This window comes from Passer domesticus, chromosome 7, assembly GCF_036417665.1.
Source record: "Passer domesticus isolate bPasDom1 chromosome 7, bPasDom1.hap1, whole genome shotgun sequence".
NCBI classification, from domain to species: Eukaryota; Metazoa; Chordata; class Aves; order Passeriformes; family Passeridae; genus Passer; species Passer domesticus.
In genome coordinates, this window is record NC_087480.1 from 35,854,856 (window position 1) to 35,876,447 (window position 21,592).

At 52.1% G+C, this 21,592-nt stretch overlaps 1 long non-coding RNA gene across 1 annotated transcript in view; it reads left to right on the top strand.

The window, feature by feature from the left end:
• The window catches only part of LOC135304843 (uncharacterized), an 86,105-nt gene extending 71,062 nt beyond the window's left edge, over positions 1-15,043 (top strand). The window contains exons 9-13 of the long non-coding RNA XR_010366064.1: positions 1,259-1,374; positions 2,644-2,705; positions 7,795-7,853; positions 8,689-8,814; positions 11,534-15,043. This is a non-coding gene — a long non-coding RNA (uncharacterized LOC135304843). The remainder of the gene's footprint in view (positions 1-1,258; positions 1,375-2,643; positions 2,706-7,794; positions 7,854-8,688; positions 8,815-11,533) is intronic.
• Positions 15,044-21,592: the final 6,549 nt, after the last annotated feature.

Here is a 21,592-nt window from a genome sequence, read left to right on the forward strand (position 1 = left end):
ATTCTTCTGTTGCAGCTTTTTGTCTGGTACCAAGATCTGGAGCCTGGCTATCCCAGTTCCTGCTTCCCACGCCTGCTGCATTGCAGAGTTCCCTGATTCCAGTGCCAGTTCCATGATTCCTTTGCTCTTTAGGGTCACTGCTTCTGCAGGGTGGGATGGATGAGATGCCATTTTTTGCCTTGACTTTACTTTGTCTCACAAGTCTTTCCCAAACACAAGTATCCTATGGATGCACAGCTGTGTCTTGAGGGCAGCAGCATCTCCTGCTGTCACATGGTGAGGGGTCCAGTCCCTACATCAGCTTTAGGGTCTGCTCAAGCTCCTCCTCACCAAGAACCTCTTTCTGAAGTTCCCAGCACCCAGTGAGGTTCAGAGCTAGGCAGGAAGGCAGTTTCATGGCTGGTAACCACCACAAGTCCCCTGCAGAATACCTTTTTGGCCTCCAGTTTCCCCATGTATAAGCCAAGCATTTTTAAAGTGTGTGCTCTTTGAGACATGGCTTTCTGTTCCCTCAGACAACAGGGACTTGTGGAAAACCTCCAGGCAGTGGCTGAAATCAGATGAGCTGATGTGTCACATCCCAAGAGTGATCCCAGTTTCTGGGGGCTGTTCTTAACACCTCCACGGGTGTCCCAGAGTTAGCTTGATTGGAGGCAAGGAGTACCATGGAAACAGGACTGGGTGGAGAGGCTGGGCAGTGGGGAGGCTTTGGGGGGTCAGGAGTGCTGGCAAGGGCCAGTCTGTGTGGAAATAGAGCAAGAAATGGGCTGGATAGAGGAGACCACCACTCCTCCAATGACTGCTGCCACCCCTGCTGCCTGGTGCTGGCCAGATCCATGCTGTGACTGCTCATCTCCAGCTCTCTGTTCCCATAAATAGCCCGGAGGGAAGCGGAGCACGGAGCCACCACAGATGGCCCCCAGCCACACGTGCAGTCGTGTGTGAGATCCCAGAGAGGAGCTGTCAATACTTTGCCCCGAGCCACCCATGAAACCTCATTAAAAATGGTGTCCTGTTCCTTCACCCCCTTCACCCCCTGGCTCCCCACTCCAGCTCGCCTCCGTTCAGGCGCCCTTATTAAACATGCACTTCCAAGCAAGGAGCGCTGACTTTCCCTTAATTGAGGCATAATAATTAGAGCATTAACACATTAGGAGGGTGAGACAGCATGTTTAGCTTTTGTGATTAATTATCTGAGGATTGTAATAAGTTGTTAAGACATTAATTACTCTGGCATGTTTATTGCTCTTTATTGCAGAACAGACACTTGGTAGCAGCGAGTGCTGGCTCGTCTGGAAATAGAGTGAGAAGTGGTCTGATGGGAGCAGACCACCTACTCATCCTCAAAACTGAGCTGCTGCTGGTGGCAACAAGGTGGGCAAATCCCCCTGGCTGTGCCTTGATGACAAAACTGGTTTATTTCCTACAGATGGATATAGAAATGGTACCCAAGTCCCTTAGGACAGTCCAGGACCTGGAAAGTCCTTTCTGGTCTGTTCATCTGGAATTTTCTCCTCTTTCAAATGACATGTTTCCTTCCTGAATGCTTTGAGCTCCCCCTGATTTGGATCATTGTGTTGCCAGGTTTGATTAGCATGGCTCAGCCTCTGGATCTTAGCAGGAAGGTTGTCTGTATTAAAGACAGGCTGAGGTTTGAGCATCAGCAGAGGCCAAGGATTGAACCAGGACTCCACTGGCCTCCCTCACCCTGCCACTGGATGGGTTTTCCTTTGGAGTTTGGGGAGGGGTTGGAGAGGTTTGCACTGCTGTAGCCCCCTCTTTGCACAGCAAGCTCCTCTGTGTCCCCTAGACAGCCCCATGTGGGTCGGTCAGGCTGGGGCTGATGGTGGGGTTCAGGCCTGGAGGATGAGTGTTCTTGGGTGTTCCTGAAACTCTGAGAAAGAGAAAACACAACATCATTAAAAAAAAAAAGTCATCAAACCAGCAGGATGACCTGTGGTGGACCTGTTCCCAGTGTTCTGCTCTTCCCATGGAATACTGATGCTGATGGAACCTCCCTGCCCAACCCCTCCTTGCAGTTTATCTGGCTGGGAGGAACACAGGAGACGCGATGGCAGCCCCAACACCTGTCACAGATAAAGAAATTTGGGAATATTATGGAAAACAAGAGGGTGGGGAAGCCACGGGAGCAGTGTGATGATATTAATTTCCTTTGGGATCCCTGGAACCCAATGTTTCCTGTCTCTGGACTGTTCTGTGTCCTCACGTTATTGCAGCACAGGGGGATCCTCTGTTGCCTCTTTTTAGAGTTAAACCACAAGGTGATCCTGACAGGTCTTTGTCCTTCCAGGACTGTCCCAGTGGTCCCTCTCCCTGTGGCTTCCACCAGCTCAAGCCAGTGTCACTGTCACTCAGTTGTGTGAAGGGCTGTGGAGGAAAATTCCCTTCCCTGTGTATAATCTGGGATCTGCCCTGTGTCAGCTGAATGTGGTTTGCTGCCTTCAGCCCCTCAGGGCCCGCTCTGGCTCTCTCCAGCCCAGCCTGGGAGTGGCATTCACTGCCAGGGACCTGCTCTGTGCACTCAGAGTGTGGGACCTGCCAGACTGGCACTCCCTGCTCGCCCAGGGGACAAGGCAGGTCATGACTTATGCATTTTATCATTACAAAGAGAATTTCCTCTAGGTGTGTGCAATCAGACAGTGGGGCTGACCTGTGATCCTGGCGTTAATGACTCCCCTTGGCAGGTAAGAAGCAGCAAATGTACACATTTTGGGGGGATCTGAATATTTTTTTCTCTTTTTAAGACTGCTGTCTTCCTAGGCCAGACTTAATTAGCAGACCTCATTATTTCCTGAAATGTAACTTGACTTCTATTGAATGAGAATTGTTCAGTGGATGGGAAGCAGCAGAGCAGTGCTGCAATATTCATATTGTTTTAATTGCAACATTAACATTTCATGCCGCTCTTGGCACACTTTCAGGTGCGGCCCTTCAGCTCAGTGTAACACTGTGAAAGGTTGGATCACAACAATTAGGATAGAGTGCCTGGATTTCTGGATTTTCTTTTTTTTCCCCCCTTCTATTTTAATGAACATAAGCTTGAATTCAGTCCCCATCCCTCCTTTTGTCGGGCAGAACAGGGAGTCACCACCCCTGGAGTGTAAATCCCTTTTTTTCTTTTTCTTTTTTTTTCTTTTTTTTTCTTTTTTTTCTTTTTTTTTTTTTTTTGAGTAAAGGATGTGCTGTAGCACATGTTTAAATTGTCTTTTGTGGAGCTGAAGCCCCACAGGTACAAGTGAGACGTGATCCACCAGGCTGAAGGCACCTCCTGGGACTTGACCTTTACCAGGTGAATCAGAGAAGTCCCAGAACGTGTCTGGCCAGCTGGGATAGTGTCACAAATGAGCTGGAGGGAAAAAGGTTATTTCTCACTCCTCAGTTTCTGCCAGGGCTCTGGAATGCCTGAGGCTGGGAATGACACTGGAACAGATAAGGACTGGGTTAGCAGTGCAGATCCTAAATGAGCACAGGGATCACCCTGCTCCATCCCCAAATTGCATACAGGGTTTGGCTTTGTGACAGGGGGGCAGACAGCACTGAAATGCTGGGCTCAGCCTGAGCTGGGTCGTATCACACTGGAGATGTGAGAACATTGACTCCCAGGGAGAAGCAGGAGGCTGCTGTATCCCCTTCAGAAGGAAGGAAAAGGGTTTCTGAGGCTCACTCCTTCCTCCTGGGGGAAGGACACCCATGCTGCTGCCTGCCAGCCCCGTGCTGGCACTGGCAGGTCTGTGCTGGGGCAGCAAGGAGTGTGCAGGAATGGGCTCCCTCTCAGGTGCCACCCATCAGCCAACAGCTAAAGGGCAGCTCGGTGTGTAAGTGATGCTGCTGGGAGCTCACCAGGCACTGCTCCGACTCTGGGCTGCCTTCCTGGCATCTCCTGGCAGCAGTCTGGGGGTGAAACGTCCTTCTGGAAGGTGAAATCTCTGTCCGTGCAGTGGAGAGGCAATGGCAGAGCTGTGGGGGTGAGGGAGCTGCTTGGAGCATGTCACTTCCCTTCAGGCAGCAGCTGGACTCATCCATAGCTCTGGGAGGGTAATTAAGGCTGGAAATGCAGGACTTCAGCTTGGTCTCTCGAAGAAGCACAAGGGAAGGGCACACATTCCATTTCCATGGGCTTTCCAAAGGCTCACATGCCGTCTTAGCTGGCTGGCTCTCCTATCAGCCAAACCTTCTCCTGTTGGTACCATGTGCAGTGGCATCCCTCAAACCTCATCTTCTCTGCATGTACAAGTTTGGGTGTGGAGTCTCTGGTGTCCAGTCAGTTATTTGTGCTGAATGGAGCATCTCCCTTTCCTGGGATATTTATAGCATCTCTCCCACACAAATTGTCTGGTGTCTAATAAGGGATGATACACCACAGTTTGGATGGTGCTAATAGCGTCTGTCCTCTGGTTGGTAGTCTGTTCCCATGAAATTTATGGACTCTGACTGTCTCCAAGACCTCCGTTGCTCTGTCACATCAGCTTGAAATCTGTTTGCAGTGTCAGAAGTTGCTGGGAGTGGGCAGAGGAGATGCAGCAGGATGGCACATGCCTTGCACTGCTGGGGAAATGGGGCTGAAAAGGCGCAGATCCGGGCACGGGGGCAGCTGGGATCACGGGGTTGGTGTTCGGGAAAGCAGCGCCGAGGGGTGGGAGGAAGGTGATGGGCTCCGAGCACTCCGCTGTGCCGGGGGAGCAGCGAGAGAGGGTTTCCCTGTGGAAAACAGCCCGCCGAGGATGAAGGAGCCAGCCCAGAGCTGCTGGCTGCCGTGAGGAATCGCCCGGCTAAAGGATAATGAATGCCACAGCAGGAGACGGAGCGTTTCTCTGAGGCCATTCATCCCCTTTATCACCCTGCTAACAAGCCCCAGAGCGACTTCAGAGAGACTTCTCTGGAGCAGCAGCATCCCTCAGCCCTGCTGGGTGCTGGGGGTCAGGGATGCTGCTTGTGGCAGGGGGGCTCGGCAGGAAAACCACGGACCACCTCTCAAACAGCAGCCCCGGGACTGGATCTGTGCTCTGGGGACTGTGCCTTGGCTTTGGTTTGGCTGGCACCGAGACCATGCCCTCCTCCAGGCCGTGCGTGGTGCCAACTGGGAGATCCAGATGGAAAAGCCAAGCATCTATCTTTTTTAAAGTACTTCTGGGCAGCACCTGCAGCACCCTTAGGAGGAGTGCTCCATCCTAACTCCCCGCTTGCCTAAGATTTAAGATCTGTAAGATTTACACAAGACCCAGGAGGGGTTTGGGGCCAGCAGCACGTAGGTAAGCTGGTTCTGCTTCACTTGCAGCACAGCTGAGGCTGTGCTTGAGCCTTGTGAGGGGAGGAAAGGGCAGGAGTGATGTGCTCTTCATAAGAGCTAATAAAAGCTAATCCCTCCCTTTGCTCCAAGACAGTGGGAAGCATTAGTGGCTGGCTGAGTGCCTCCTCCACTGCTGGGTGCCTGCGCCTTCCCTCTGGCGGGGAGCAAAGCGTGTCCTCCCGGGGTGGGGAAGGCACCTCTGGCAGAGCTGAGCTGCCTGCAACTGCTCTCTGTAGCTGCCATGCCTCCCGGGAAGGGAAAACTGCCAGGGAACCCAGACAGGTGAGTCTGGGAATGAGGATGGACATCCCTTGGGCAATCAGCTCCAAAAAGGTGCTTTGCCTCTGCTCCAGGACTTGGACCACGGATCTGGGAGGGGAGGAGAGCATCACCTCTGATTTGACTGGTATGTATGAGACCCTCAGAAAGGCTGGAGCCAGTTCAGCCCAAATAGGTGCCCAGATAGGTTGGAATACCTTCAGCAAACAGCCTGTGCACTGTGTGTGCAGGTACGAGCTGTGCCACCCTGCCAAGAGTGATTTGTGTCTGGGCACAGTGCACAGTGGGTGATCAAGTAGAAATAATTGCCAGTAATTGGGAGTTTTTACTTTTTCATCCACTGTGTTTTCTTAATTTCTCCTTCTTCCCCTCCTCCAGGTTTAGCTTTTGTGTGGTCCATGGTAAACACCACACAACCAGTGCTAGTGGGAGAAAGGAAAGCAAACATGTGTTGTGTTTGGATGTCCTCAACAAATGCTGATAGTGGTTTTATAGGGGCAAAAAAAGGAGGAGAAAAACTGCAAAGCTTTGCAGATAGAGGGGGCAGAGTGCCATGATAGATAATTGTGTGGTTCCAGTGAGGGGAGAAACAGCAGGAGAGCAGCAGGTGGTGGGGATGGCCTGGAATGTGTTTGCAGAGCTGTGGAACAGAGGAGAAAGTGTATTGTGGAGCCAGGTGTCTCCTTGAGTGCAAGCAGCAAGAGGATTGTAAGCCTGATTTTTCTCTCAGTTTTTTTTTTTATCAGGAGGTCTCCAAGCATTTTAAAAGGATCGCAGATGGAAAAATTTCCCATCTTGAGGCTTCAGTGGCCAAGCTTGGAGCCAGCCAAAGGAACCTGTGAGTGCTGAGCCTCTGTCACAAGCTTTCCTCCCAAAAAGTCTGCACTCTAGAACTTGGCCTCTCTCCCAGACCCCAGTGCTGACCAGGCTGATGATGGGGAGTGCACTGGAGGCCAGTCATGTCCCACGAGGTGACACAGGACATGTTGCCTCCTGTGGCCACTGCTATCAGCTGGACTGCCTCTGGAAGGGAGGATGCTGGCAAGCCAAGTGGCCTTTCAAAGCAGGCTGCAATTTAAAGGGGTGCCAGGCCGTGTGAGGCCCCCTGACCTCTCAGTGTTTTGGCAGGAGTTCACTTGCAGTCCAGAAACATCTGGTGCTTTTTCTTCTTCTGCCAGCACCATTAAATGTCGAGTTGAAGGGAAACACAATCCATCACCTTCCTCGTGGGCTGCCATTCAGCCAAGAGTAACAGAGATTAGCCTTCAATCACATGAGGGCTGGAGCTGAAGGAAACCTTCCCGAGGACACGCTGGAGAAACATTTTCATTAGCAGAGGAGAACATGATGGAGATGAAGTGGCCCTTCACCTCGGCTGCCAGACCTCTGGCCTGCCTGGTGTTAACAGGACAGGGAGTGCTGACTGAGGGGCCAGCTGCACTGCTCTCAGTGCTGTCTGCATCCAGATGTGAGGAGCAGCTGTGACACAGCGCTGCTTTTATAGTCTGCTGGGGGTGGTCTTGGTTGTCCTCCTACCTATGAGCTCTCACTGCTAGGAATAAACTGTCTCTCCTGACTGAAAGGAGAAAACATGAGCTGGGGCACACACCTGAGGGGGTGTGGGCCAGAAAAACACTGTCCTTGGGTGACGGTGTCCGTGGGCCAGGAGGTACCACAGCCTCTGCCTCCTGCAATGCATTTTGCAAATTTAACAGCACTGCCTTGGTGGTAGTAGGGGCTTCCTCTGCTCCATGGAAAGCTGCTCCACAGCTCTTTGCTCTTGCTCTGCATCCCCCCAAGGCAGTTGAGGTGCCCAGGATTCACTTCTGCTATTGATGTTGATGAAACAGCCCCTGGACCCCAGCTGGGTGCCTGGCACAGACCTGTCTGTCCCAGTTAATGGGAATTAACCAGCAGGATCCCTGCAGCCCTGTCTGCCGTCCCCCACCACCTCACCTCCCCGGGGCTGGCGTGCTCCTGACAAAGGCAGGCTCCGTCTCTTTCACTCACAGCTGAAGGATGCCTTGCCTGCTCCTATCTTGCAGGTTGGAGGGAAATAATTTTAATTTGTGTGGCACATTCCTTTGGGCGTAAGTTGGGGGAAGAAAAGAAAAAATCCAAAAGGAACTCTGGCCATTCTGGGTATTTTTAGTTGTTTGCAAAGGACCATTAATATCTCTCTCTCTATTTTTTTAAATTCCCTGCAGACTGCTCTCTCTCAGGGGCTGCCTGTGGTGCTGCATTAACATCAGATCTCTGTGTGAAGGTAAGCTAGTTCTCAGTGAGACTCCCTGAGACACGGACTCAGAGGGAGCCCCATCTCTGCTCTTCACTCTCCCTGGGTGCCCAGCACAGGCACAGCCCTCTGAGAAGGAGCTCCCTGGCTGGGAGGGTGAAGGCTCGGAGATGTTTATGCCTTTTGGGATGGGTTTTATCAGGAATGGGATTTGAGCTCCCTGAGAGGGAGGTGACAGAGGCTGCCAGCTAGGGAATTGGTTTGGAACATCAGAACAAATGGCTGCTGTAATTTTGGAGCATTGTCTTGCTAAGTTACCTCTCATGTTGCCCTCCTCCATTTCAGAACTGAGAGGAAAACGTGGCTCCTGAGCATTTTCCCCCCTATGATGCCTTCACCTTTCTTGTATTCCCTTTTCTCCTACGACCTCAGCTGGCTGAGTTTCACTGCCAGCCTATTGAAAGGAAAGGCACGTGCTGGCTTATGGAGGCAGAGAGACCTGAGACGGGATAAATCTGTATGCAGTGAGAATGGGGGGAAGCAAGTCAGCTGCTCTGACACTTTTATTATGGAGCCAGGCTGCTTGGGGATGAATCTTTCTTGAAACGTGTTGCTGGATGACATTTCTACCAGGTCTCAGCAGTAACCTTCACCAAGCCTTGCTGCCCAGCCCCGTGCTTGCCTTTTCCTGGGACAAAGAGAACAAAAATCAGCTGGAAATGCCTCAGGCAGCAGGGATCAGTGGGGCTCGATGCCCCTGGACTTTCTCACCAGAAGCTCTTCAGGCTTTGGTGACTCCAGGTTATGGCTGCATGTGTTGTTTTGCAAAGGAGTTGTGAGCCCCTACATCTGTTTCTCATTTCAGAAACAAAGAGGATGCAGCAGGGACCAAAATGAAATTCTCCCCGGAGTTGTCCAGAAGGATGAATAAGTGCAAGAAAATATAATTCCATGGCTCTGGAGAAGGAGTATCCACTTGTTTAGTAACCTGGTAATGAGGTGCTGGCTGTGCTCTGTGCAGAGGCTGGAAGCCACGGGAGATTTGGGGTTACAGAGAGGGCTGGGCAGGGTTTGCTGCCCTCTCAGCTCCTTTCCTGTATCCCTGTCAGCTCAGATTTCACATCACGAGGGTGATGTTATGGCTGGCGGTGACAACAGCAGAATGTCACTGGCAGAGGTGAAATCTTTCCCTCCATGAGGGTAATTCTCCCTTCCCTTTCCCCTTCCCCTTGGCTGGTGTCGGGCCCTGCTGGCCCCTGGTGCTGAGCAGGGCAGGCCCTCGTGCTGCTCAGGGGACAGCATTTGCTGTGCTGAGCAGCAGTTCCTGCTGGCTGGGTCACTGGCTCCCTGTCACTGCTGCCTCTTGGCTGCACGGTGACCTGGGACACAGGGACACCCCTTGTCACTGCCTGGAACAAACTGGGGCCATTGGAAGCTGCAGCGTTTGCCATCATGGCAGGCTTGTGCCAGCAGGAGGTGTGTGTTGAGCTGGATGCTCAAGTGTGGGGACACGAGGCTTGACTCCATTTTTCTCAGAAGGCTGATTTATTATGTTATATATTATATTAAAATACTACATTAAAACTATACTAAAAGAACAGAGAGAGAAGAAGGCTCAGAAGGCTACAAAGAACAAGAATGGAATGGAATAGAATAGAATAGAATAGAATAGAATAGAATAGAATAGAATAGAATAGAATAGAATAGAATAGAATAGAATGCATAACAAAATCCTGTGCCTGCTCACAGCCTCGGCACAGGTGGCTGTGGTTGGTCACCAATAGAAAACAATCCACATGGACCAATGAAAGATGCACCTGTTGCATTCCACAGCAGCACACAGTTATTGTTTACATTTCTTTCCTGAGGCACTCAGCTCTCAGGAGGGGAAAAATCCTAGGAAAGGATTTTCCATAAAATATCATGGCTACAGGTATGCCAGGGATGTCCCTTCACAGCCCTGGGGGCCCCTGTGCCCTTCAGGGCCAGGCCTAGGCTGGGTCTGGGTCTGAGGGGCAGGCTTACATGTTAATGGTTCATGTTTTCTGCAGGCTGCCTCTCCCTTCCTCTGAGCAGGAGCTGATCTTGTAGGAAAGTGCCTGTGCCCAGCCCCTCTGCCAGCATCTGTCCCCAAGGGCCAGTTCAGCAAAGCCTTGGTGTTATTCTGGGTCCAGTGTTCATTTTTCAGCTGGTTATGGAGAAAAGGATGAAGGTACCTGCTGCTGCCAGGCCACAGCAGAAAACAGAGGAAGGGGAACTGGCCTCTTAGTGTGCTTAAAGATCCAAAAGTTTAATCTGACTCTGCTTCTCTCTCGGCCCTGATCCTGTTGTATCTTTTCCATCTGATGCCTGAGCCTTTTTTTTTTTTTGTTTTGCTGTTTTTTGTTGCTCCCTTTTCCCCCTCACTTTATGAAAAATGGCTTTCCCATCTGCATCTGTCAGGAGTCTGCCTGAGCTGGGTGTACGGCTCAGTGAATATACAAATGTGTGGTTGGGTCATGGTCCCCCTGACAGGCTGGAGATGAATTCCAGACGTGCAGGGAGAAGGGCTTCTGCTGCTTCTCATGGTTGTTTTTGTTATCCCAAGGAGGTGTGAGAATCACTTTTGGGAGCAGTGCTTCCTTCTGCTCCTGCTCTGCCTTACCAAGGATCAGTTCTCTCTCATCCATCATCAGATGAGTTCTCCTTGCACTCACATCTCAGCTGCTGATGGGAATGCTGGGGAAAGGGAAAACTTTTTAATCCTGCTTTTTACTACTGTTCTTTCCTCTCTGCCTTTTGCATCCCACTTCTTAGGCCCATGACAGTGCATTTGGCAGGCTGGGCCTTGAGGACACTTGCTGGTCCAGGTACATTTAAAGAGAGTCAAGGATGAGGTAGAGGGAAGGGCATTGTTTTGTAGAATTGTAGACTATCCTGAGGTGGAATCCACAAGGATCATTGAGTCCAACTCCTGTCCCTGCACAAGACACCCCAACAATCCCACCATGTGTCTGAGAGCATTGTCCAAATACTCCTTGAGCTCCAGCAGGCTTGTGGCTACGACCACTGCCCTGGGAGCCTGTTCCAGTGCCCAGTCACCCTCTGGGTGAAGTACATTTTCCTAATACCCACCCTAAACCTCCCCTGACACAGCTTCTTGCTGTTCCTTTGGGTCCTGTTGCTGGTCACCAGTTTGACCTAAGCCCCTTAAAGGTCTTAAAATGCAGCTTTGGAATTTTTCAGCAGTGGTGCACGACTCCACATGAGATCCCTGAAAGCACCCAGCTGCTCCTGCACATTTCAGCCTCACTGTGTCCCCTCTCCCAGCACCGTGGGGCTCTGCAAGGAGGAGTTCTTGTATGTATGTTGTGTAGCTGCAGGGTCACTCAGGTGCCCAAAGGGAGGTGACAGCCTGCCCTGACACCCATGGCTTTGCTGAGCTGCTGCTGCCTCCTGGCTTTCTGCGGGCTGGCATGTGAGCTGCTTCCCTCACCCCTATGTGCAGAGGAGCTTACAGCCAGGTGGGCTCAGAGGAGCAGGAAGGCAGAAAATGAAATGAGTCTGTCCATCCACGCTCTTGCCACTGTTACCTGGTCAAGGAGGGGACGTTTCTGGGAGGGCAGACCCCCACTTTGGCAGGAAGAGAGAGCAGGCAGCTTGAGCTGAGCTCATTTCTCGCCAAGCAGATGGATGTTCAGTGGGGACCCACAAAAACCCTCTCGCTGCAGGCTGCAAGCCCACCAAACCAAAGCGTTGTGCTGACACAGAAAAAAGCATCGCTCCATCGATGCCCAGCCTGAATTGCTTCTTCCATTGGACTCGGGGCACACCAACAGCCTCCTCCTGCCACCAGCTCCCACGAGGAGCCAGCTGCACACCTGCAACCAGGCGAGGAGGGAGCAGGAGCTGCCGAGCCACGAGGAAGCCACGATGGCAGCTTCTGCAGCATTTCCACCCCGCGGGGCTCTTGGCGAGCGAGTGCTCGTCTGCTTTGAAAGCTCTTAGTGCTCCTGCAGGTGAGAGCCAATTTGTCTGCTTTCCTGCCCAGGTGCCATCTGTTTGTAGGATTGCCTGCGCGGTGGATGAGCACGGCGGGGATGGAGAAGGGAAAAAGGGCTGCTGGGGTGGGAGGGATGAGCCGAAAACTTTCCTTGGGTATCTCCTGCACTTCTGGCTGCCGTGGTTGCTTCTCCTCTGCGCCGCGGTGGGGAAATCACAGCCTGTCATTTGGTGTTCCCGGAGCGTGATGGGGCGCTGAGGCACCGCTAATAGCAAACCATCATTTTAATGCTAATTTCCTACCATTAGCTCAGGCTGGGGGAGGCTCAGCCTGGGTGGAGGGAAGCCATTAACAGATGGAGAAAGGGGGGATGTGTGGGGATTTGTTTTGCACCCCCAGAAGGGGCTTCCAAAGGGCAGATGACTAACTACCACTGGGAAAACTGGTAGGAGGCACTGGGGTCACTCTGTGGTGGATGTGTGGGAGGGAGGAAGAGCAATGCTTTCTTCCAAATCCTCTTCCTGTAGGGATTTCTTGAGTGCTTCAGGCTTTGGGTTGAATTTGGTGTTGGCTGCTTGTGGCCAGCCCTCTGCCCTGTGACCCAAGGGATGCTCAGAGCGCTGGCAGGGCTGCAGCAGTGGTGCCCTGGTGGCATCGTTGTCCTTCCAACAAAGAAGACAAGCAGGGTTGGGTTTAGCTGCTGTCATCTTGGGAGGGGCTCCTTAGTGCAGGAGCCTGGACATCTGTGCTGGGTGATGGGCTCAGAGCAGGGGAATTTGAAGCTGTTCATGAGATACCCAAGAGCTAAAAAAAAGAAGCCTGCCCTTTCGCCATGAGAACAAGGCTAGCTGTCCCAAGCTGGAGAGGTGGCAGGAGAAACCAGGGGCTCAGTTTGGTGCATGAAGGAAACTCAACCATTTCCCTGCCCTTTCCAGAGGTGGTAGTCCCAATTCCAGCCTCTTGGCAGTCTCCTCTAGCCACGCTTGCCAAGTGGAGGAGCCTGGGTTGGTGTGGGTGCCTGGAGCTCTGGGGAGTTTGAAGAAGGATGACTGGCTGCAGGACTGTAAGGCCTGTTTGGGCAGCAGTCAGAGAGGTTCCTCTACCGTTTCTAGACCAGCATGGAAACATTGGGACTAGAGGAATGTGAGCTCAGATGCTATGTCTGTCTGGAAAGAAACTGGCCTACTAATGAGGGACAGCACTGTTTGAAGTCAAGGGCCCAGTGGTGTCCTGTCTGTGGTGTGACACTTCTCCTGAAGACAGACCAGCCTGTGCTGACCTAGACCACCAGATTCACCATTTCATATGGAAGCCTATGTAGATTTCTTAAAAACTCACTTAAGGACTATTTAAAAACTCTTTTGTCATCTCGCAGAGAAGCAGGGGAAGGACAAAAGCAGCCACAATAAACCAGGAGCTGGTTAAATGACACAGGGATTGAAAGCCAAGAAGGGACCATCCTGCCAGGAGGACAATAGCACAAGGCTGCTTTAGTGGAGCACCAGCTATCAGATCCATCTCGGTGTGGAGCATGACTCACTGTTTTTAAAGAAGCTATTTCCATCTGAGAAAATGGCTCCTATATTTTATAAAGGCTTTTTCTCCTGGTTGAGGAGAGGAAAGGAAAAGTGAAGGGCTACTTTTTCCTAGTTGAGGAGGATCAAACTTTCCTTCAAGTAGCTGAGCAAGGAAATCAGCGCCTTAAGTGCTCCCAAGAACAACACAATCCAGTAGTTTTGGGGGGAGGAAAGAAGTAAGAATGAAATGGCATTGCTGTTCCCAGTTCAGCACTCTGAATAATGAGCCTGCAAGCTGGAGGGAGAGCCCCCTCCCTCCCGAGAGAGGCACCTGACTGCAGGAGATGGGCACAACAAGTGTCTCACGTGGGCCGGTGTCTGGAGCGGTGTCTCTCTAATTTTCTACATCACTGAGAGCACAGCACGGCACCATCAGTCACTGTCAACCTCCCCTCAGAAAGCCACCTCCTACCTGTGCTGTGGTGTCCCCCTGGGCTCCTGTCTGTGCTGGGGACTGCAGGTGTCCCGGGCAGCAGCACTGTCCCTCCCAGGGGGTTCTCATTCTCTGTGTTACAGCCTGCTTGGGCTTCTGCCTGGCTCCTTCCTCCACCCTGTGGGAACTCAACACATCACTCTGAATGTACAGAGTCGCCAAGAGAACCCTTGGGGGGCTCGGAGATCCTGGAATGTTGCCAAAAGTGTCTGGTGGCTTGACTTTGATCCATCTAGAGATGAAACATCTGTGTATGAGGAAATGGAAGGGTTTAGGGTGTGAATAGTGTGTTTGCAAGGTGAAGTATAAATTTTAGAATTTAGGTACAGGGGGGTCATGAAGACAAGATGGAGGATTCAGGGCATGGTCCTGGGTTCTTCTTTCTTTTTCATGTCTTCCATTTTCTGTGGTGATGTTGGCACTTTTGGATTGGTTCATGGTGAAGGTACACTTGTCAGTAAGGGTGAAAAGTATTGGGAATTAAAGGTAAATATATAGTAATTTTCACCATAAAAGACACAACCGTCCCGTGGGCGGGGGAGAGTGCACTTGAGTGCCCTGCTGAGCGGACCTTGGCGGGGCAGAGAGAAAATATTGTAGATAAGAATTAATAAACAAGATTGAAGACAGAAAACATGAGAGTCCAGACTTGTCCTTCACGGTGCAGCCACCCAGAACCACCTTTTCCTGTATCGGGGCAGAGACAAATAACAGCGAACCCCATACCACCCCTGGCACCTGCTCCTTGCCACCACTTCATTCCCACATGAATCTTCCCCTCCTGGAGCCAGAAAAGGCCAAGTGCTCCCTTTATCCCCACTGAGGAGAAGGTGTGGGGCTGCCTCACTGGGATAAACTCACTGTGTGCTGCCTGGGGAGGCCTGAGGCTGGGCTTGGTGCTTGTGCTGCTCATCTGAGGATGGGGAGGCTGGCCTCTGCAGTTCCCATGGAGCCATCAGGACCAGCTTCTTTGCCCCAGCTCTGGGCATGGAGCAGCTCTCATGCTGTGCTTGTGATGCAGTGCAGCAGCTCTTGGTCCCTCATGTCTCTTTTTGTGAAGCCCCCTGCTCCTTCCTGGCCTGGCTGTGTTTGTACCAGACCCAGGGGCGCTGCTTTGGCAGGAGCAGTGGTGGTGGGTCTTCTCCTGGCCAGGCACACTCCTAGGCTGGAGAGGGACACAGATCTGTGGCTGTTTCTTCTACTGCAGCACAGACATGGCTGGTGGGTTTGCTGCCTCTTGCTTCTTCATCTCTAAATTGGCCGCTCTTCAGTTGTGGTGGCTATTGGTCCTACCAAAACCTGACTTGTTCCTGGTATCATGATACACAAGTTGTTTGCAGCCCCACATCTGTCTCCATGGGCTCAAGCTCCAGCTAGAAAACCAAGGACTGAGCTGCTTTCTTGAGCACAGCCTTAGAGAGAAACATTTTCAGAAGAAACCCTTGCAATTGCCACCTCCCTCTCAGCCTCTTCACTGGTTTCTGAGAGCTGCTGAGCCTCCTTGACCTCTCTCTCAGGCACGGTTCCCTGCGTGTATCAGCCCTGCTCCGGTGTTGTGGAGCTGCTGCTGGCATCTGTAATAGCTGTGTTGTTTACTTCCCAAGTGCCTGCCCTTTCTGTAATGAGCTGTAATTCATCCTGCTTTATACAGGGCTCCAGGATACCTGGAGCAAGGAGGGTGTGCCATTAAAGCACCTCCTAGACTGCTGTCTGGACCTGGGATTGCTGATCTCCTGGAGAGGTAAAGCAGGGAGGACAAGGGGGACCAGATGGAAATGGGGAATAATTACCTTGCAGGGTGAAGGGGGCTGGCTGGGTTGGGAACTGCTGGGAGCTGACACGCAGGTGCAGATGGATGGTTATGGCAGGCAGGGTGGAGGGATGAAAGATGCCTTTTTAAAGCATCTGCCTCCCTCTCTTCCTCTGCTTTATAACCTGGTTTTATAGAGACTGCATGAGGAACACATTTTTTTTATTAGCAGCTTGGGAGTGGAGAGTAATAAAGATTAATTTTTTAAAATAATTCTTTGCATTATCTTTTAATTTCCTGTGGCAGGGTTTGACTTTTAAATCTGCAAATGGACTTAACTGCTAATGTGCTCATCAGTTCAGAAGTGGCAGCCCAAGGAGCTGTGGGACTCGGTGAAGATGGGAGAGGCCCCAGAGTTGAGCCTGGAGTCCCAGGAAAGGCTGTTCCACAGCCTTCCCTGGCCAAAAGGATCTATTTATGTCCACAGCTGTATCTCCATCCCAGCAAACTTGGAGAGATCTAATCCATGCTGCAGTTCATGGGACCCATTTTGCATCCTTCCACTGTGATGAAGCTCCCGTGAGGAGGAAGGGGGGAAGCCTGATGTCCCTGCTGAGCTGCTGTGGGTGACAGGTCCTTGCTGGCCTCCCCCCAGGATGGTGTGTCCTGCTGGGACCTGTGCTGAGCCGTGTGGGATGGGGGCAGCTGGACTCCAGGCAAAAGTGGTTACTGGGGAGTGGGGAAGTGTCAGGAAGGGGATGAAGTGTCAGAGAGAATGACAACACTGGGGATGTGACAGGAAAGGCTCTCCCTGCCCCACTGCTCCACACCATCCATCCCAGGAGCACAGAGCAGCTGATGCCCTGCTGGCTTTAACCTGCCTGGGAGACTGGCTGGCACTGGAGCTGGAGAGCCTTCCCGGGCTTGGATGAGCTCTCACATGCCCTGTAAGTGTGGCAAGGGGGCACTGAGCTGGGCAGAGGTGTTGCCTGGCATGCAGATAGCCCAGCCCCACCTTTCTGTGACCACTGACCACCTCAGAGCTTGTTCTACATCACACAGCCCTTTGGCTGGGTTTGCTCTGACTTGCTGATCTCTCTGTGAAGGCAGAGAGCAGCTTTGAGGAGAAGCAGCCAGTGGGGGCAGGAGCACTCTGGCTCACACAGGCATGAAAGCAGCTGTAGCTCAAGTGCCTGGTGTGGGCTTTGGGAAGGCAGAAGGGGGAGCACAGCTGGAATGTTGATGGAGCCCTGAAAAGGCTTTTAACTGGATCATATTGCTCCGGTGTTGGAAGCAGGACCAGGATGAGGGGTTTTGGAGATGCCTGGTGCTGGGGAGGAGCCAAGGGGAGCACTGTGACCCAGACTGCTCCCTCTGCCAGGTGCCATCTGGAGCAGGCTCTGTGCTTGCCTGGGTGTCTGTGTGCCCTGGCAGCTCTGCTGACCCAGGGGCTGTACTCCCCCTCCTCCCAGTGCTTCTCTGCACACCTGGAAGAGTGATGCAGGGCAGCTCCAGCCTCAGTCTGGCCTCACTGCTGCTCCCACAGCTCCCCTGGCTCCTGGGAAGAGGAGAAACCCACCCCAGACCATCCTGAGGTGGGTCACCCCTTGCCAGGTCACCTGTGTTGGCATTTCGCTGGGCAGGGCTGTCCCAGCTGAGGTCTGGCTTTGTGGGCACCCTGCAGGGGATGTGGAAGGTCTGCCTTTGGGTCTGTGTGGCTGCCTGGCACCAGGAATCCTGCCTGGGAAGGTCTGCCTTTGGGTCTGTGTGGCTGCCTGGCACCAGGAATCCTGCCTGGGAAGGTCTGCCTTTGGGTCTGTGTGGCTGCCTGGCACCAGGAATCCTGCCTGCAGCAATCAATGTGGTCTGGGTTCCAGTTTTGTACTTTGGCAGCAGGCTGAGCTCTCGTCCTGCTGGCCAGGCTTCATCCAGCTGGATCCTCTGCTGTCCAAGGGAATGCCAAAAAGCTCTGGTGCCTGTGGCTGCTGCATGTTTTGGGCGGGAGAACTCATGCCTCAGCCTTTTGTTTAAATTCTTCATTTATTCAAAGCCTGGACAAAAAAGGGAGCCTGCCCTCTGCCAGCAGAAGATGACAGGAGTGCTCCTGGTCTCAGGAGGGAAACTGAGGCTCAAAGAGCCTGTACCATTGGCACCTCAGTCTCACACACATCCACCAATACATCTGCCAACCCCTACGGCCCAACGTACTCTGAATAACCACAACTCTGAGTTGTTCTTTTCAGCCAGAAGAAGCATCATTTGTTAAATTTTCCACGTGTCAGGAAAACTGGGAAGACAGCAGAAGCCTCTCCTGTTGTGGTGGGTTCTTCTTTTTTTACCTTGTGAATTCATAGAGAGAAAAATGGAAATAAAAAGCAGCAGGGAGAGAGCTGTTAAAAAGCTTAAAGCTGTCACAAGGCATTGGTTAGTTTATGTGCAGTGAAGTATACAAACAAGTTTTCAGCTTGTTGGTTGGAGCCAAGGAGCAGGGTTTTTTTGTGTGATAAATATGTTTTATAGGTCTTTTATGGGATTTTTTAAAATGCCTGTCCCAATAAATTATTTACCAGGGTAATAAAAGATCAAGGAAATTGTTTCAACCATATCACTGAGCATCTAAATCCCAAACTTTTACTGGGGTGGAAGGACCCTCTGAATTCCTCTGTCCTTATGAAGGATGGCCCAGGGGTGCTGTTTGGCTGTGGTGTCCTTCTGGAGGCCAGGTCCCCAGCCACCCTGACACTCTGTGTCTATCCAGGAGGTCCCAGAGGCTCAACACTGCTTTTCCACCCCCTCAGCATCTACTCCTGGGGATGGATAGCATTTCCTTCCACCACTGGCTGCAAATCTCTTGGTAGTCTCTGACTTTTTATTTAGGTTTCCAAGAGATCCCAGAAGCTTAATGGTCCTTGCTGAGATGAAGTGGGAGTTAGAAATCCCTTAGAAAGCAGGGGGGAGCTTAAAGAACATCTGTGGGATGGGCTGGGAGGGCAGCCAGGCCACCCTGCAGGTAGCAGGGACCTTTTCCCATCCCAGATGTCCTGCTTTGCTCCTCCTTGCTTGGCAGCAGGAAGGGCCAGGTTCTGCTGGCTTGGTCCCCACGGCAGACAAACCCAAAATAGCCTCAGTGCAGGAGAAATAAAAATTGATGGTGTTTCAGCCACAACGTCTACAAATGCCTCTTTTTTGGCATTAAAGTAGGCTTTAAGATACTCAGTTGCTCTCCCTCCCTGCTCCTCCCCAGAGGAAGGAGGGGGCTGGGAGTCCTAGCAAAGGTTCTCCTTCAGAACAGGGCAAATCCTTTGGCTGAGTCCCAGACTTTCCATGGTAAGTGGGATTAGGTGTAACCCCAGTAGGGTTTAAATGACATCCAGTTGTTAATGCGTTGGCTTTTGTGAGGGCTCTGGCCAGGAGAGGTGCAGCCCTGTGTGATAAGCTGGCCATAAATAAATTTAGATGGGATTTTAAAAGCAATTTTTGATGCTTGAAAGATATCCTTCTGGAGTGGCCTTCAAAAGGGCTGGTGGGTGGGAAGAGACAGCCACTGTTTCAAGATGGCTCTCAATATTCATGGGAAGGATTATTCATTCAGAGCCTTTCCAGAGGGGAGAGTCCTTGGGTATCTGGTGTGCTGAAGCGAGACTGGATTGATCTTTGTTTGTGCTGTCTTTGCCATATGTTAATCCCTCACTTCAGGGTGTCTGCTGTCCTCTGCAGAGTCCAGGGAGGAATTCTCGTCTCCTTTGGTGCCTAATTTGGCTCCTGGGTTTGGTGGTGGTCCCGTCTCTCTCTGAGGTGGTGGAGAGTGGCCACAGCTGGGACCACATCTGGGGACAGGGAGCAATTTTCCTGGTCAGCCAACAGGGAGCACAGGGCATTGTTTGTCTTGCTTCTGGTGCCTGGAGGCTTCACAGATCTCACAGTGTTCTGAAATAATTCCTCTGAAATAATTCCTCTGCTGTTACAGGGCCCTAGGAAATTCACAGAGCTGTTTATCTTCCTAGATTGCTTCCCCATGCCACATTACAGTGGTGGCTCTTGGACTTCCCATGGGCTTGTCTGACAGCTCGGGGCATGGCCACGTCTCCAGGTCTAACAGATGTGCTGGGATGGAAATCCTGGGTGGCTGCTGGATATCCTGATCTGCTCTTCTGTGCTGTCCTAAGCCTGGGGCGAGCACAAGCAGTGAAAAGGGGCTCATTCCTCTCTGTGGGAATTGGGCTCCAGGATTTTGGCCTGTAGCATCTATTCCCTGGGCTGTAGCTGCCAAGTTTTGGGGTGTGTTGCCTGCACCCCAGAGTGTGCAGTGCTGGTGCCCACTTCTGTGAGCGGGCTAAGCTGGGCTGAGGACTTAAAGTCCTTTAGTTTTAGCCTGGGAAAAGTTTAAACCAGCTCTGTGTGCTGTAGTGTTTGCTGGGGTCAAGGCCCTGTGGTTTGGCTTTAGGCTGGCAGCTGGGGACCTGGTTTTGGAGCAGGCTTTTTATCACAGGGAGCAGAGGCTGGAACACTGTCTGATGTTTGGCTTTAAAGAAGAAAAAAGGACACATCTCCACACATCCCTCTTATTAATTATAAACACATTCTGCTAGTTTGGGAACGGATGCCATAAATTTAAATGAGGATCAAGCAGGCATGGGGCAGATACAAGAGGCCTGGATGATGTGTGTAGGCCAGGCTTAGCCCCTCCTGCTCACTCCAGACTATGCAGCATGACTCGCTGGCTTTGGTGGCATTTCCTCCTGGCTCCCCTCCTCCTGATGGGAATTGGACTGCACATAATTGAAAAGGATGGGGCGTCTGCCAGCAGCCTGAGAGCCACATTCCCCTTGGCAGCCTGAGCTCGCTGGCCGAGGCCAGGGGAGACAGGCTGGGGCAGACACCTGCGTTGGGGGGAGGCGATCAGCATCGCGGAGATCCCAAATCCGTCTCCATCTGAAGCTCTCTGGATGTGGCTTCCCGTTGTGAAAGGATGGCCCGTGCCTGGAGGGGGGCTGGTATCTCCAGCTGCTGGTGCCTGAGCAGTAATTTTCCCTCATTCGTGATCTCCCCTGCCATGGCACCGGGACAGACTCGTGAGCTGCTGCTCCTCCGAGCACCTTTCTGAACCAGGGGCTCGAAAAGCATCCTCTGATCCGTCCGTCTGTCCGCTGCTGACCCCGGGCTCTGCACCACCTCACCTCCCTGCCTGAGCATCAGCCGAGGGAGGCAGCAGGCTCCTGGGGTTTGCTGCTCCTGATGAACACGAGTTCCTCACACACGGGCCCTGGTGTGAGGCCAGCATCAAGGTGCGAGGGTGTTGTAAATCCGCAGGAGCAGAGCGGGGCAGGATCTGCATTTCAAAGCCCTTCGTTTGTGTAGCACTGGAGCTGACGTGTTCCTGCTGCCAAGGCACAGACCAAGCTGTTTGAGCTGCAGGGTCGGGCAGCCTGCAAGCACCAGCTCCGTGCTCAGGGCACAGTTAAAGGAAAGGTTTCTGACCCCACGCTAATTGCATGGTGAGGTGATGCTGACTGGGCACGTGGGCTGCAACACAGGAAGATGTCTTGGAACTCTGTTTTGCTTTCAAGTGTGAGCTGTGCCTCACTTGGCTGCTAATGACAGAAGCATCCCTGCCACGGAGTCACAGAACCACAGAGCATCCTGAGTTGGAAGGGACCCATAAGGATCACTGAGTCCAACTCCTAGCCCTGCACAGGACAACCCAAGTGGAGGCTGGCCACACCAGCAACAGAGATTCTCTTAGGGAGAGCCAGTTCCTGCCTCACAAACCTTTGGTCCAGGCAGGAGAGACAGCCATGGGAGCAGGAAGTGAAAGAAAATCCGGTGGTGATGAAATTATTTGGTTTTCTATTCCAGTTATAGCAAGGATTAAGTCAGAAATGACAGAGCCTGGCCATGATTGCTGGATGCAGCCTCCTTCACCACAAATGGCTTTATTTTTTTTTTAAGGGGATTGTTTTTTGTTGTGAATTGGGTTTTTTCTGTTAGTATGTTCTGGAAGGGGAGATTCCAGAGAGTGGGTGGTTT